The sequence below is a fragment of the Oryctolagus cuniculus genome, chromosome 3 (genome assembly GCF_051225735.1).
Source record: "Oryctolagus cuniculus isolate XC-2025 breed Fujian yellow rabbit chromosome 3, ASM5122573v1, whole genome shotgun sequence".
Classification (NCBI taxonomy): domain Eukaryota; kingdom Metazoa; phylum Chordata; class Mammalia; order Lagomorpha; family Leporidae; genus Oryctolagus; species Oryctolagus cuniculus.
In genome coordinates this window covers 42,170,139-42,183,809 of record NC_142869.1, presented here as the reverse complement: position 1 = coordinate 42,183,809, position 13,671 = coordinate 42,170,139, and the positions used below count along the sequence as shown (strand labels likewise).

Sequence of the window (13,671 nt, the reverse complement as noted above, 5' to 3'; positions counted from 1 at the left end):
GAAGATCTCTTTCTGTCACTGTCTCTTTCTCTGTTTAACACTACCTTTCATATAGATGAAAGTAAATAAATATTTTAAAAATGCATAAAAGCACATGGAATTATTTTGGGATATGAAGTAAAATTTGTGCATTTTAAGATAAAGTTTATCTTAAAAGGGGATCTTTTGGGGTTCTCTGGCATTGGACAGTCTCCATTGGTCTGAGTTCACTCTACCTTGTTTTTGTGACTGCTTAAGTTGAAAAAAAAAAAATGGAAAAACCGCTGGCCCACACTAACTGACATAAACTTTGAAATGAAATTTTAGCACCAACCAGTCTAGGTTTCCCATACTTTTGTAACTTATCCTCTGTTTTGATGAACTGTTAAAAAAATAAAATAAAACAACTGCACATACACCTAGAGTCTGATCAACGCTCTTTTTGGATATCACTTACCATGTCTTTTTAGCACTTGATACATATTTTTAAATGGACAAATGAATGAAGAGATGGAGCGTATTTTACAATTAGAGCCTTCTGTCTGCCTCCTAAAATCCACCTGGGGAATGTTCACTTATTCCAGGGTATGCAGATTCTGATGATCAGCCCTCGTGTTCTAGGCCCTGTCATGGAAGGGAGAGGGGACTGACTGGTCAGGCGTCCTCCTCAGGGAGCTGGGGCCATCTAAGTAAAGAGGTGCCTCACCCTTTGTTTCTAGCCTGGAGAAGAGACTGGCGCCTAGAAATTACAGTTCTAGTCTCTGCATTGTATTTATTTATTTACTTTTCCCCAGACACCTTTTATTTAAGGTATACAAACCTCATGCATTTCATAAATACAACTTTAGGAACATAGTGATTCTTCTGACCCTACCCGCCCCGCCACCTGCACTCCCACTCCCACACTTCTTCCTCCTCCCTCTCCTATCCCCATTCTTATTTTTTACTGAAATCTATTTTCAATTAACTTTATACACATAAGATCAACTCTATACCAAGTAAAGAGTTCAATAGTATGAAAAGAAAAAAACTGTTCCTCAACAGTTGAGACAAGGGCTGTTAAAAGTCATCGCATCTCAGAGTGTCAATTTCACTTCTATAGATTCCCTTTAAGGTGCTTTGATAGTTAACACAGATCATGGAGAACATATGGTATTTCTTCTTTTGGGACTGGCATATTTTACTAATTATAATGTTTTCCAGTTGCATCCATTTTGTTCTAAATTAGAATTAATTAAAAATTATATCATTCAAGGGTATAAATGTAACTGAAGAGCAACTGACAAGAGAAGGCAGTGGGGGCTTGGGAAGAAAATGAGGTTTAGAGTTTGAGATATCAGGGTTCAAGCCTTGGCTGCACCATTTTACCCTGACAGTTACTTTTCCTATTGGGCCTTGGTTTCCCAGTATGAGAAGTGGGAATTGTCTGATCTAATGCGAGAACAAAACCTGAGAGTGCATTTAGCTTGTGAGCCCCTCGCTGGACTTTTTGCTGTAAATCTGTTCCTTCTTCTACCACTCTTCTTGTCTGCATGCCTGAGGGTTCAAGACCTGCAGGCCAAGTCCCAGCTCTGCTCTCCAGCTGGATTTAACCAATGTGATACACTGGTAGAGGAGAGAGACTGCAAGAGCTGTGTTTGCTTTGTGGCTTTAGCTTATGCAAGACAAGTCCACTGTGGTTCCAGCTCCTTCCATGACTTTGGCCCTTGGGTGCTGGTAATACTGCATCTCCTTTTTGTCCCTCCAGCCCAGGAATGGTGGTGGCTACCTGCTGCAGCTAGTGACTGGGCTGCCTCATAGTTCTTTCTTGGCTTTTCATTATTGCCTGCACCTGTTTATCAGATTCCTTGTATTAAAAACCTCCTCCTTTAAACAATGTGGGGCAGTGTCTGTTTCCTACATTGGACCCTTATTGAAAAGTCTATTTTAGTAATCTAGCTGTGAGCTAGATTACTGTGGCTGGCTGTGATTGGGATGGAAGGCAAAGAGAGGCATGTAAAAGAAGGAAGGGCTAGAGCAAGGAACCATTAGATGGGAGGGAAGAGTTCAGGAGAAATTAGACAGTTCAGATAACCTGCCTGCCTGTGGAGGAGACAAGCCTTTGGGAGAGGAGCTGGCTTTGGGGTGGAAGCTGTGGGTTTGGTGTTGAGCGTGTCTGAGGAGGTAAACACTTCACTGTTCTTTGCCCTTTGCATTTCCCACTTAAGTGTATTGCGGTTGCAGGAGCATTTCCGGAGTTGCTTTTCTCTCTTGGGAAAGGGTAAAAGAAAGTTCAGAGCAGTGTGTGGCCCAGAAGAAAATACCCCCAGCAGCTTGCTAGGTCTAGATGTTGTCTCTGCAAGAGCATTGTCTCCAGCCCCACCTTAGCAGCCTTTGTGGAGATGGAATCGGAGGCTGGATGCTCCTGCTCTTTGCCAGTTGGGCAGCAGCTCTCTCCCAAAGGGGCCGAGATGAACAGGCTGTTCCTCTCGCCAGTGCAACATTTGCAAGAGCAGTGCTGTGGGAGGAGATAAAATTGACTTCCAAATGGCCTGCAGAAATCCAGGGACATTTTTGGGACCAGCTTTTAGGTCCAGACTTAATAAGCAAAACAGCTGATATTTTAGGTTTTGATTTCCCTGTGGATTAAGATAATTCAGAGTGAAGATGATCAACTTCACTATGGCAGGCTAGAATCTGCTTCTCAATGTGCTGGGGCGCTGTGGAAAATAATGATCTCTGAGGGAGAGGAACACTTATACAGCTTCAGGAATAATACCTAGATATATTAGGAAATGACCTTGTTCTACCACTCTTCCTGTCTGCATGCCTGAGGGTTCAAGACCTGAAAAACAAGCATCAGATACATCTTGGTAAATCAGAGAGAGCAGAATATATGGCATTCATGCTGTTTTATATATGTGTTGGTAAATAGAACACACTAATAGATGAAGATGCACAGGAAACACTTCCCAAACTTTCTTTCCAAATACTTTTCAGTCACGTTGTTTAGGTCGAAGGTTCTGGGAAGAAACAGCTAGTTCTCTGACCTGCCTTCTGCAAATATAGCATTTCCTGTTTTGTAGGAACATGGGATTGAAAAATACACAAACCAACTGATTCAAACACTTAAACTCATAATATTCACAAACCTCAATGACTTCTGGTTAAAGCTTTTGTTTACAGGGGGCAGGGAAAGAGAGACACAGAGACAAAGAGGGACAAAGAAAGAGAGGAGGGGCTGGAGGCAGAAAGGAAGGTAGACAGAGACACAGAGAGAAAGAAGGATGTCCTTGGAGCGTCATATGCTATCTGACTTCCAGATAATCTCTAGTTAATTGAATGACTTATTCATTTGAATCTTAAAAGCATTGATATTCTACAGTTTCCCAAACTTTTTATTTTCTGTGTTTTTTTTTTTTTTCTGACTCTGAATGGATTAGATTGGATGGGAGGAAACCATTTACATTATGTCCACCAAAATACGGTGAGGAGAGGCATGTTTCTTCTTAGGTTGATGTTAATAAATCCTTTTATCATTAATAAAGCCTTTTATCTCATAACAACCCAGATAATGTACAATTGAAATCAACTGCTGATCTCAGGGAGCAGGCAGATTTTTTTGATAGGGGTTGTGTAGCCAGTTTCATGTCTTCCTTTCCTTTTTAATAAATGGTGAAAGCTCTGGTGCTGTCATAAAATCGCATTTATTTGTAGTGATGGGGATGATGCTCATCCCTGTTTCATCACCCTGAGCAGCGATCACACAAACACAATGGAACCTGACGTGCTGGCAGCCTCTGCTCATTACAGCTTTCCAGCCAATGTCCTCACTCACGGCTGGAAGTCAAGTGGTGGACTGGTTCCAAGTAGGAAAGGAAAATAATTGGCTTTGGAAAGAAAGGGATTGTTAACATTTCCATATGAAATTCCCACCACTTCTCATCTTCAGATTGGGAGGTGGTTACACTAAGATGCCTCTATTTCAATTTTGAATTTCAAACTATTTAAAGAAATGGAGAAATTATTGTAGACAACAGCCCTTTCAATAACATTTCCTTGTCTCTATGTTGTTTATTAAATTATTAATTATCTGCTAATTAAAAATAACGAGAAATTCTAGTAATAACATTTTTCATCAAGTGAGTCTTTTGGTTAAAGAATTTTTCCCTGTTCTTAAAAGGAAGTGCCTTTGAGGGGAGGAAATAAAGACAATATATGTGAAAAGCTTATATAACAGAGCCTGGCACAGAGAATCATAGTAGCTGTTTCATCTTTCATTATTTTTGTGGTGTTTGCTTTTGTGACGATTAGCACTTGGTAGCCTGCTAACTGCATTACTAAATTTTGTCTTCATGGAGTAGCTCCTGACTAATGACTGAGACCTCGCTGATTAGACAGATTGGTTGGAGGCTGCTGACACTCATTTGACACTGGGATACCACATTTGATACCTGCACAGCTTTAATATCAATAAAAAAAAATTCTGTTTCAACCATTGCTATCTGTAATCCTTGATTTTGGCTTTTTAATAAAAATAGGTTTTTGCTTGAGGATATAACACCTGTTGAGCTGTTGACAGAAATTGCACCTGGCATTGTGTGGGTTCCCTGGTAAAAACACAGGGATCTTCATGTTTCATTATATTTTTAATAATGCTAAGTAAGTAGAAGAATTAAACCTATGAATCATTATAGAACTGCTTTTCTTAATGGAGATGTGCCTCTTTATCTCTTGGTAATTAATACTTTTTGGTTCTAAATTATAATCCTTGATGTAATAAAGTTCCTCTCAGAATTATGAAGAACTCATTTTGCAGTGGAGAGGTTTGTAACACAGGTGATCCAGGGAAGAAGGTATTCCAGGCTCTTGGAAGCTTCATTGAAGAAGAGGAGGAGCTAGTTGGGAGCTAGCTGGGATGTCTCCAGGTCACCCTTGGCAGTGTGGGAAGAGGTGGGGAAGAAACTTTCAGTTATTTACTGTGTATGAAGTTGCTTTAGAAAGTTCATAGAAAATAGAATTGAAAGAAAACTGTATTTTGGGGCAAAAATTCTTAAAATCCATTCATAGTTATTTTATGGTTCTTATTTACCATGAGCTTTATGAAGACCCCTATATGCACTGATTTCAAAACATTTTGCACTAAAATAAATTTGCCTTGTAATTCAATTTTCCACAAACTTTCTGAAATAGTTCCCTACTAGTTGCTTTGTATACATTGTTTTATTTGATACTCTAAGTACCTCTTTTAAGGCAGGTATTATGCTGATTTGTTAGGCTCAGAGACATGATTTGTCCAATATTGCATGGTGAACAGAACAACAGTATTAAAAAGAGAAGTTTAACATTAGTTTTGGATACACAGTATATTTTGTGGAAATCCATAAAAATTTATTTCTTATAATTGGTGCACTCTTCTGTATATATGCTACACTTCAATAAAAACAAACACACAAAGACAAATAGGTCTTCCTGACCCAAAGTCTATGCCTTTTTTTCTCTATCATACTCCCTCCAAAGAAGCATCTTATGAATGGAACTTATAGTACTTTACAACTAATTTCCTCCATCTGTCATAGTCAGGTGTGGCCAGAAATAGTGCTACTCTATTAACTAGACCTGGCATTAAAAATTTAGATATTTCCAAGCTAAGATACATTCAGAGAAGTTCAGTTTCCTAAAGCCTAGGATGTATATGTGCTGGACTTAAAAGATAATTCCAAAATTGTGTTTTGAAAATGCATTAATCTTTTTGAAGAACTGTTCATAATAATGAAAAACTGGGAAAAATTAGAAATATCTATTAAGAGAAATTCAGAGGCCGGCGCCGCGTCTCACTAGGCTAATCCTCCGCCTAGCGGCGCCGGAACACCGGGTTCTAGTCCCGGTCGGGGCGCCGGATTCTGTCCCGGTTGCCCCTCTTCCAGGCCAGCCCTCTGCTGTGGCCAGGGAGTGCAGTGGAGGATGGCCCAGGTGCTTGGGCCCTGCACCCCATGGGAGACCAGGAAAAGCACCTGGCTCCTGGCTCCTGCCATCGGATCAGCGCGGTGCGCTGGCCGCAGCGCGCTGGCCGCGGCGGCCATTGGAGGGTGAACCAACGGCAAAAGGAAGACCTTTCTCTCTGTCTCTCTCTCTCACTGTCCACTCTGCCTGTCAAAAAAATTTAAAAAAAAAAAAAGAGAAATTCAGTAAGTTAATACTTAAATTCCTTAATAACTGACTGTGAATGATGCTGATGATACAGTGTGGGGTAAAAATTCAGATGGAATATTATATTAAGTATGATGACATTTTGTTAATTGTTTTTTGTTTATGTTATATTTGCATTATAATTGGTTAAAAAGATGCTTGCTAAAATAGTCACAGTGATATATCTGCATTTTTTAATATTGGTTGAATTTTATTTTCCTTTAATGTCTTCATGTGTTATTGGTATTTTGTTTCAATTCAATATACAGAAATTTTAGTTTTTAACAAAATTATAACTTTAAGCCAAGATGGCATCCTGTATTAAGCATATTCCTTCTCAAAGTGTCTACTGTGAAGAATAAACACACAGTGTGTGAGTTCTGACATCTTAAAATGATATTGTATTCTTTTATAGTCAAATCATAGGAAAGCATTTTCAAAGGTAAGAAAGCCATTTCATAAGCAGAAATGCATGCAATTATCAGACTGTCTTCTTTAAGCATGCTTTTGAAAATCATTATGAGGAAAATAGTTTATAATTTTGAAAACAAATATTTTAATTATATCCAATATAAGCAGGTTGCTTTACCTCCTTTTGCCAGTTTTCACAGCAATCTGAATAGCTATTTTACTTATCCGCATATGTGTCATTATTGGCTCAGTTTTTAAAATGTCCCATTCTGTTTAGATTTTAGTATAATGAAGAAGTCATATGATTGCTTTATTTTGTTTTATTCTATTTTATTTCATTTCAGTGTCTCCCTTCAAACTTTTTAAAGACAGAATTGAAATCATATAGATTAAATACTCATGCAAAAACAGATAAGAGAGTAGGTTATTATTTCTTTTTTGTCTTTTTCTTAGAGATTTCCAGGGAAGTAACATAAGAGGATCCTGAGTACATCTCTCAATGGATGTCATTAATATATGCTGTTTCATCACCTATAATCCCCAACACAAATCATGAGCTTTGGCTGACTTATATAATTACTGCCCTCTGAACAATTAGCAGTCTTGACAACATTTTTCCCCTTTGGATAAGTAGGTCCTCTTATCTGGAACTCTTTCCTCCACTCCTGTCTGAATTTATCCATCACAAATCAGCACAAGCTTTCAGGACACAGAAAGCTCTGTCCTTTGAATATGTATGATTGTAAAAGTGGACAACATGGTAGGACAAAATTCTCTTTATGATTTGTGATTTGATATATATGAAAAGTCTTAAAACATAAAAAGAAAATAAAATATTTAATATTAACAATTCTTATTTATTAGAATGTGTATACAAAGAATCAGGATTTTTTTTCCAGAAAATATGGCTGTTTGATTTCTGTACAAAGATACTTCAAAAGTTCATGAAAGAAGGAACTGAAAGATATATTTGTTTTGGTGCCAGAAATTTTGAAACCCATGCATTTTTTTTTCTTAATGCACATTTTCCATGAGCCTTTTGAAGACCTCTCTTACAGTGCCAGTGAAGCTGATTTTGATATTATATGTTTTACGTTTTGTGAGGCAGGAAAAATGTCTTTGGATTAACTCTCTCTTTTACTTAGCAAGGTGTTTTATTTGGGAAGAAAGGAACACTTTGCTTGCCAGAGAAAGAAGGACCCTGAGGAGTCAGGATATAGTGGGGGAACAGTAGTTTGCATGTTGCAGGAGGAGAAAGTTGAGAGAGTACAAGAAGGTGGGACTGGAGCCAATGGTGTCATTGTCACCCTGCCTCTTCCACCCAGGACACACACTCAGAATCTCCAGTAAAGCTGGGAAGTTCTTTAATGTGTGGATTGCTGAGGAAATTAAGCAATGTTTTTTTTTTTATTTTACGCTTTGCATGCAGTGACCTTGCTGAGAACAGGTAGCCCAAGCAAACAGGAACAGGAGATGCAGGGCACTGGGGAACATTTGTGTTTCAGGGCCTCTGGAAATGCATGTGGGCAGGGCTGTTTGGGCTGTCATGGATGTGGGAGGTGAGCCAGGCCCACGCTGAACCTGATCTCTGAGGTTAGCAGGGCTGCTCCAGGACGTCTGGCTGCATGTCACACGTGGGCAGGGGATGTCCCCTCCCCAGGTACACCTGCAGGGGCGACCTGTGCTGCTGACAGCTTACAGGCCTCTGATATCACTTGGATTTGACTCCTTTGAACAGACCATTTGTAGTTTGTGTTTCTTCCCTCTGTCTTCTTAAAAATGAAGAAATCAGAAGTTACCATTTCACTTAAAATGCACACAAATAGAACTTTTGATGTCCTGTCAGTTCATTTCCCACTATCTTCACAATAAAAACTGCACTAAGATTAAGAAACTAAGATAAGGGAAATGGGCCCAAATTCAGCATTCAGCAGAATATCCATGATTTAATTTTGAAAAATTAGATTATTTTTGAATTAGTGAGTTGAAGCTGTTTCTGTGTTAAGTGTCTGTAGATGTTAAATTTAGTATTGACATAAAAACTCCTGAGTCTGGAGACTACTGAACATTGTAATGTTAAACACACTCCCACTCAAATGAACTGCTTATTGAATTGGTCTCAGATGAACTTTCCTGCCGAGCTGACGCAGTAGTTCTAGAAGAGTTGGAACATTTCAGTATCACAGTTCACCATCATGCTGTTGATTTGTCCACAGAGATAGATCATGGGAGTGCATTGGATACAAGCTCCTAAAATCTTGATGGATTCCTTCCCTCCCCAAACCCACCCCACAAACTTTGATGTAGCACTTAAAAATGAATGTATTTCAAAATGAGGTTTGGAAAATAATTAGGTTCCACTGGCTAGAGATTATTTTTGTTTGTTTTGAAAGATTTATTTGTTTATTTGAAAGTCAGAGTTATAGACAAGGAGAGGCATAGGCAGAGAGAGAGAGAGAGAGAGAGAGAAAGAAAGAGAAATCTTCCACCTGGTGGTTCACCCAAATGGCTGCAATGGTCAGGGCTTGGCCAGGCCAAATCCAGGAGCCAGGAGCTTCATCCAGGTCTTCCATATGGATGCAGGGACCCAAGCACTTGGCCCACCTTCTACTGCTTTCTCAGGTACATTAGCAAGGAGCTAGGTTGGAAGTGTAGCAGCTGGGACTCAAATGGCACCCATATGCAATGCCAATGCTGCAGGCAGTGGCTTAACCTACTATACCACAGCACTAGCCCCCAGAGCTTTCTTTCTTACTTTGCTTTTAAAAATTAATGTTGAATTCTTTGTTATAAGACAATGATAGATTTTATTTTCTAAGGTGAAAAATATCTGTCTTATGTCATCTTCTTTCAAAGTACCTTAGGTAAAAGGAAAATAAGGCATATTAATAGAATTGGCTCAAGATCAGTGCACTGATATTGTTGCATCAAATATTGTGGTTATTAGCAGAAGTCAGCAATTCTATGAAACTTTCTCTTTAACTTCTTTAGTGAGCTGCTTTGGGAACAGATGAGTCCCCACTGGAAGTAAGGATTTCAAATTGGATCTAGTCAAGTGTAGTGATTAGCACTGGGAAATATCCCATTGTGGAACTTTAGTTTCATTTGCTCATGAAAAAAAAAGATAATCAGTAACTATATTAGGAACCTAAAGTATGGCAGAAGATTTGATGTGAAAGGAATGATTACTAAAAGCCATTGATCAGGACTGGCACTGTGGCATAGTGGGTGGGGCCACAGCCTGTGGTGCTGGCATCCCATATGGGCACCAGTTTGAGTCCTGGCTGCTTCTCTCCTGATCCAGCTCTCTGCTATGGCCTGGGAAAGCAGTAGAAGGTGGCTCAAGTCCTTGGGAGACCCAGAAGAACCTCCTGGCTCCTAGCTTCAGATCAGCACAGCTCCAGCCATTGTGGCTAACTGGGGAGTGAATCAGCGGATGGAAGACCTCTCTCTCTCTCTTTCTGTGTAACTAACTTTCAAGTAAATAAAAACAATCTTTTAAAAAAAAAATTGATCATAGTTGGGGGGCTACATGCGGAATGTGAAAATTTTATCTAGCACTTTGTTAATTAGTAACTTTCAATGCATTTATACCCTGCAGGTAGAATTTCTTTTGTTTTTTGAATGCTAGAAAATGCTAAGGTTTGTACTGCCTCTACATTGTTAAGGGATGCTGGCCAGGCTAGTGAAGGAGGTGGGCCAGGAGAGGGACAGCTCTAACCAAAGATGGGGATGGGGAGAAGGGGCTGAGGGGAATTGGTGAAACTTACTTCAGTGGTGTATGATCTGGGAAAGTGGGAAATGCTGGTTTAGGAATTATCAGTTCATTCCTCCCTTACAAATAAATGATGAAGGGCAGCAGCTATGTCGATTCTTGCTTTTTCTACTCCATACATATTGCATGATCCTGAGAAAAAAATACATTTCACTGCATGCACGGCAGTGATTGGACTTTAGTAAATGACAGCTCTCTTCCTTTTCATCTGAGTGAATTTAGCAGCTACTGTCCTTGAATCCTCTAGAATCTGCTAAAACTCTAGAGCCTATTTCCCTTGGAAATAAAAGTAGAGATGAAAAGGAAGCCCCACTCTGCTTTAAACCAGCCCTAGGAGTTATGTAATTACCTCACTTACATGTATTCTATTTTAAATGGCAAAGGTTTTCCTTTCTGATAAATCTTGTGCATACAAAAGCAAGTTTTTAGCTACACTAGGGGAGCTCTTGATTTATACAAGGCTATGGTGATGATTTTTTTGTTGCCTGAAGATATCCTTTGTAATGCAAATAGAGCTCCTGTATTAATTATAGTTGAATGAATACTGGACTTTTCTCAAAGTTGCCTATAATTATGTGTCCCTATATTAATTTCTGTAACTCTGGAGTTGTATTAAATTTTACATGGGTGATTCCCTGTTACTTTTCTTGATTTTGTGATACTTTACCTTTTTTCCCCCTTAGCTAACAATGAAGTTTAATGTACTGATGTCAAACTTAAAATTAAGTTAAATTGGAATTAAATACTGAAAAGATATAATTTAAATATCAGACATTCTTAATATGAAACTAAATTTCACATAATTAAATATAGAGACTACTTTCTTTTGTGTACGAAGTTGAATGTCCTTATTTGTATGCAAAGTTCCCTGACCACATGAATTGCTTAGGGTAGGGATACAGTAGCATTTGTTAATAATATATATTCCTTGGCCAGACCTCAAGCCAACTGAATCACATGTGTAGATCCAGGAATATATTATCTTCAAGATCTATCTCATGTGATTCTTGTGATCAGGTAAAATTGGGACCAGGGATGCAATGTAATAGAACTGTAGGATGCATCGGAATTTCCTTTATCTTACTAAAAATCAAAATTTCTGAACCTTGTTCCAGATTCAATGAGTATGGGGTGAGGCCTGCATTTTTAATAAGAATCCTATTTATGTTGTGCTAGTCCAGATATCGAACTTCGGGAACCACGGATGTAATGGAAAGAATGTAGACTTCAGACTCACACTGGGTGACTTTAATATCCTTCGTTCTCTCCCCTCTCTATTTTCAGTATTTTGCATATACTTAAATAAGATCATGCATGCATATGTACATTTTATGCTCTGGAAGTGCATTAAAAGCTATGCTCGATAAATACGGAGTATAGACAGACATTGAGAAGGAGGAGGCAAAAATTAGAGTAAGGAGGAATCTAGTAAATGGGCACAGGAGAGAATGGGTGGCCAGCAAAGTAACGACTGTGTGCTGGAATAACCGCATCCCAGAAAAACAACCTAACCTGAAGCAACTTGTGAATGCAAAGTGAATTTGTTAAAAGTCAAGCTAACCTTGTAAGGAGAAGAAAAATGTCACTTGGCCTTACAAACATGATAGCATTGATTAATTTGAATGCTTTGAATCATTACTGTTGAGATTCTGTATGTTTCAAGAAGAAATAAGGTTAAAATGGAAAAACTATTCACCTGAGAGCCATTTCCCATGTCAGTTGAGGATAAAATAATTGCTACCTGCTCTCCTTACACACATGACAAATAACATATTTGTAAATTTACTTCAGTTCTAATAGGAGAATATATTTATCACATTTAAGGGTTAAGAATCATTATTTAAATATGGTTAGTTTTTCATGGAAGTCAAACATTTCAATTTTTTTTAATTTTTCCTGTCATGAGAAATAAAGACCAATTTGGGTATAAAGTTCCATGGAGAAGCCCTACATTTTAAGGAGATAGTATTTTAAGATATATTTATAAATCTATTTATTTGAGAGAGAGAGAGAGAGAGAGAGAGAGAACACCCATGCAATGGATCTCCCATCTGTTGTTGCACTCCCCAAATGCTTGCAACAGCCAGCATATAGGCCAGGCCAAAGCTAGGAGCTAGGAACTCAAAACTGCATCTCCCATGTGAGTGGCAGGGACCTGGAATCTGCATTGGCAGGAAGCTGAAATCAGTGGTAGAGGCAAAACTTGAACTCTGGCACTGTGATAGGAGATGGAAACATCCTAACTGGTATCTTAATCGCTGTGCCATAATACCCACCCCATCCCACCCCATGTTCTCATGGAATTTTACACATAAAGTAATGCAAATGAAGAGTCAGATGTCTGTGTTCAAACTTGGTTCCACCTCTTAGTACAGTGCTCTTGCTGTAGTAATGCTCGGTAAGCTATTAATAGCCATAGCATGTGCTATGGGATTTCTACACGCTCTAATTCAACAAATATGTATTGAATGTCTGTGAGGTGCCATACATAATCCCAGGTGCTAGGGAATTCTGCCACAGGTAGCTCTGGGATACAGTATATGAATAAAAAAGCTAACATACTAGGTGCTAGGGATAGAACCATTAGCAAAACAAAATAAAAAATCCCTATTTCCTCCCAAGTTCCATACAGGACATTATATTCAAATTTGTTCATATTATGCAAGCCCTTAGATTTCCTGACTAGAATTTGATGTTTTAACTATTGCACTGAGCTCCTTAGTTCAATGACTTAACAGAATTTACATGCAACTTAAAAAATTGTTCATTTCTATCCTCTCTTAAACATTAATAGATTTTGTTTATATCACTGGTGCAAGTAACAGTGATCTGTTTTTATTCTCTGTTTTATGTGGTTGTAATTTAAGACTTAATTACAATTAAAATGTATTGAAGTTTATAATTTCTTATAATGAAGAATTCCACTATTTCTAATTTAGTCATTTTCATTTGATTGAGGACAGATTTGACTACATTACTAATTTAGGACACTATTGATTCTTGACTATCTTACCATTTTTATCATTATATTTGTTTGAAAATTGAAGTAAATATTTTTTCCTGGACCAAATTTTATTCTTGCCAGAATCATATTAACTGATTCATATATGACTTTACTTCCTTCTATAGGATTATAACTAAACAAAGATTCAATGAAAGTCCTAACGTTTTGCAGACAAGAGACTACTCATTATGTTCAGGCAAATGAACTGTTGGAACTGATCATTTCCATAGTCCATTTTGTATAGGAAAGATTATGGAGGTAGGGATGTTAGTGGGTTAGGCAGATTTCTTTCTGGCCCAAGGACCAACACAAATTTGTCTAGGTTGTTTGTGCT

General features: G+C 38.3%; 1 protein-coding gene and 1 pseudogene across 2 annotated transcripts in view; one reads left to right on the top strand and one right to left on the bottom strand.

Moving 5' to 3' along the window:
• The window catches only part of LOC138849126 (protein SPT2 homolog pseudogene), a 281,484-nt pseudogene extending 279,971 nt beyond the window's left edge, over positions 1–1,513 (bottom strand).
• The window catches only part of PLCL1 (phospholipase C like 1 (inactive)), a 451,746-nt gene that overhangs the window by 326,839 nt on the left and 111,236 nt on the right, over positions 1–13,671 (top strand). The gene's annotated exons all lie outside the window — the stretch shown is intronic.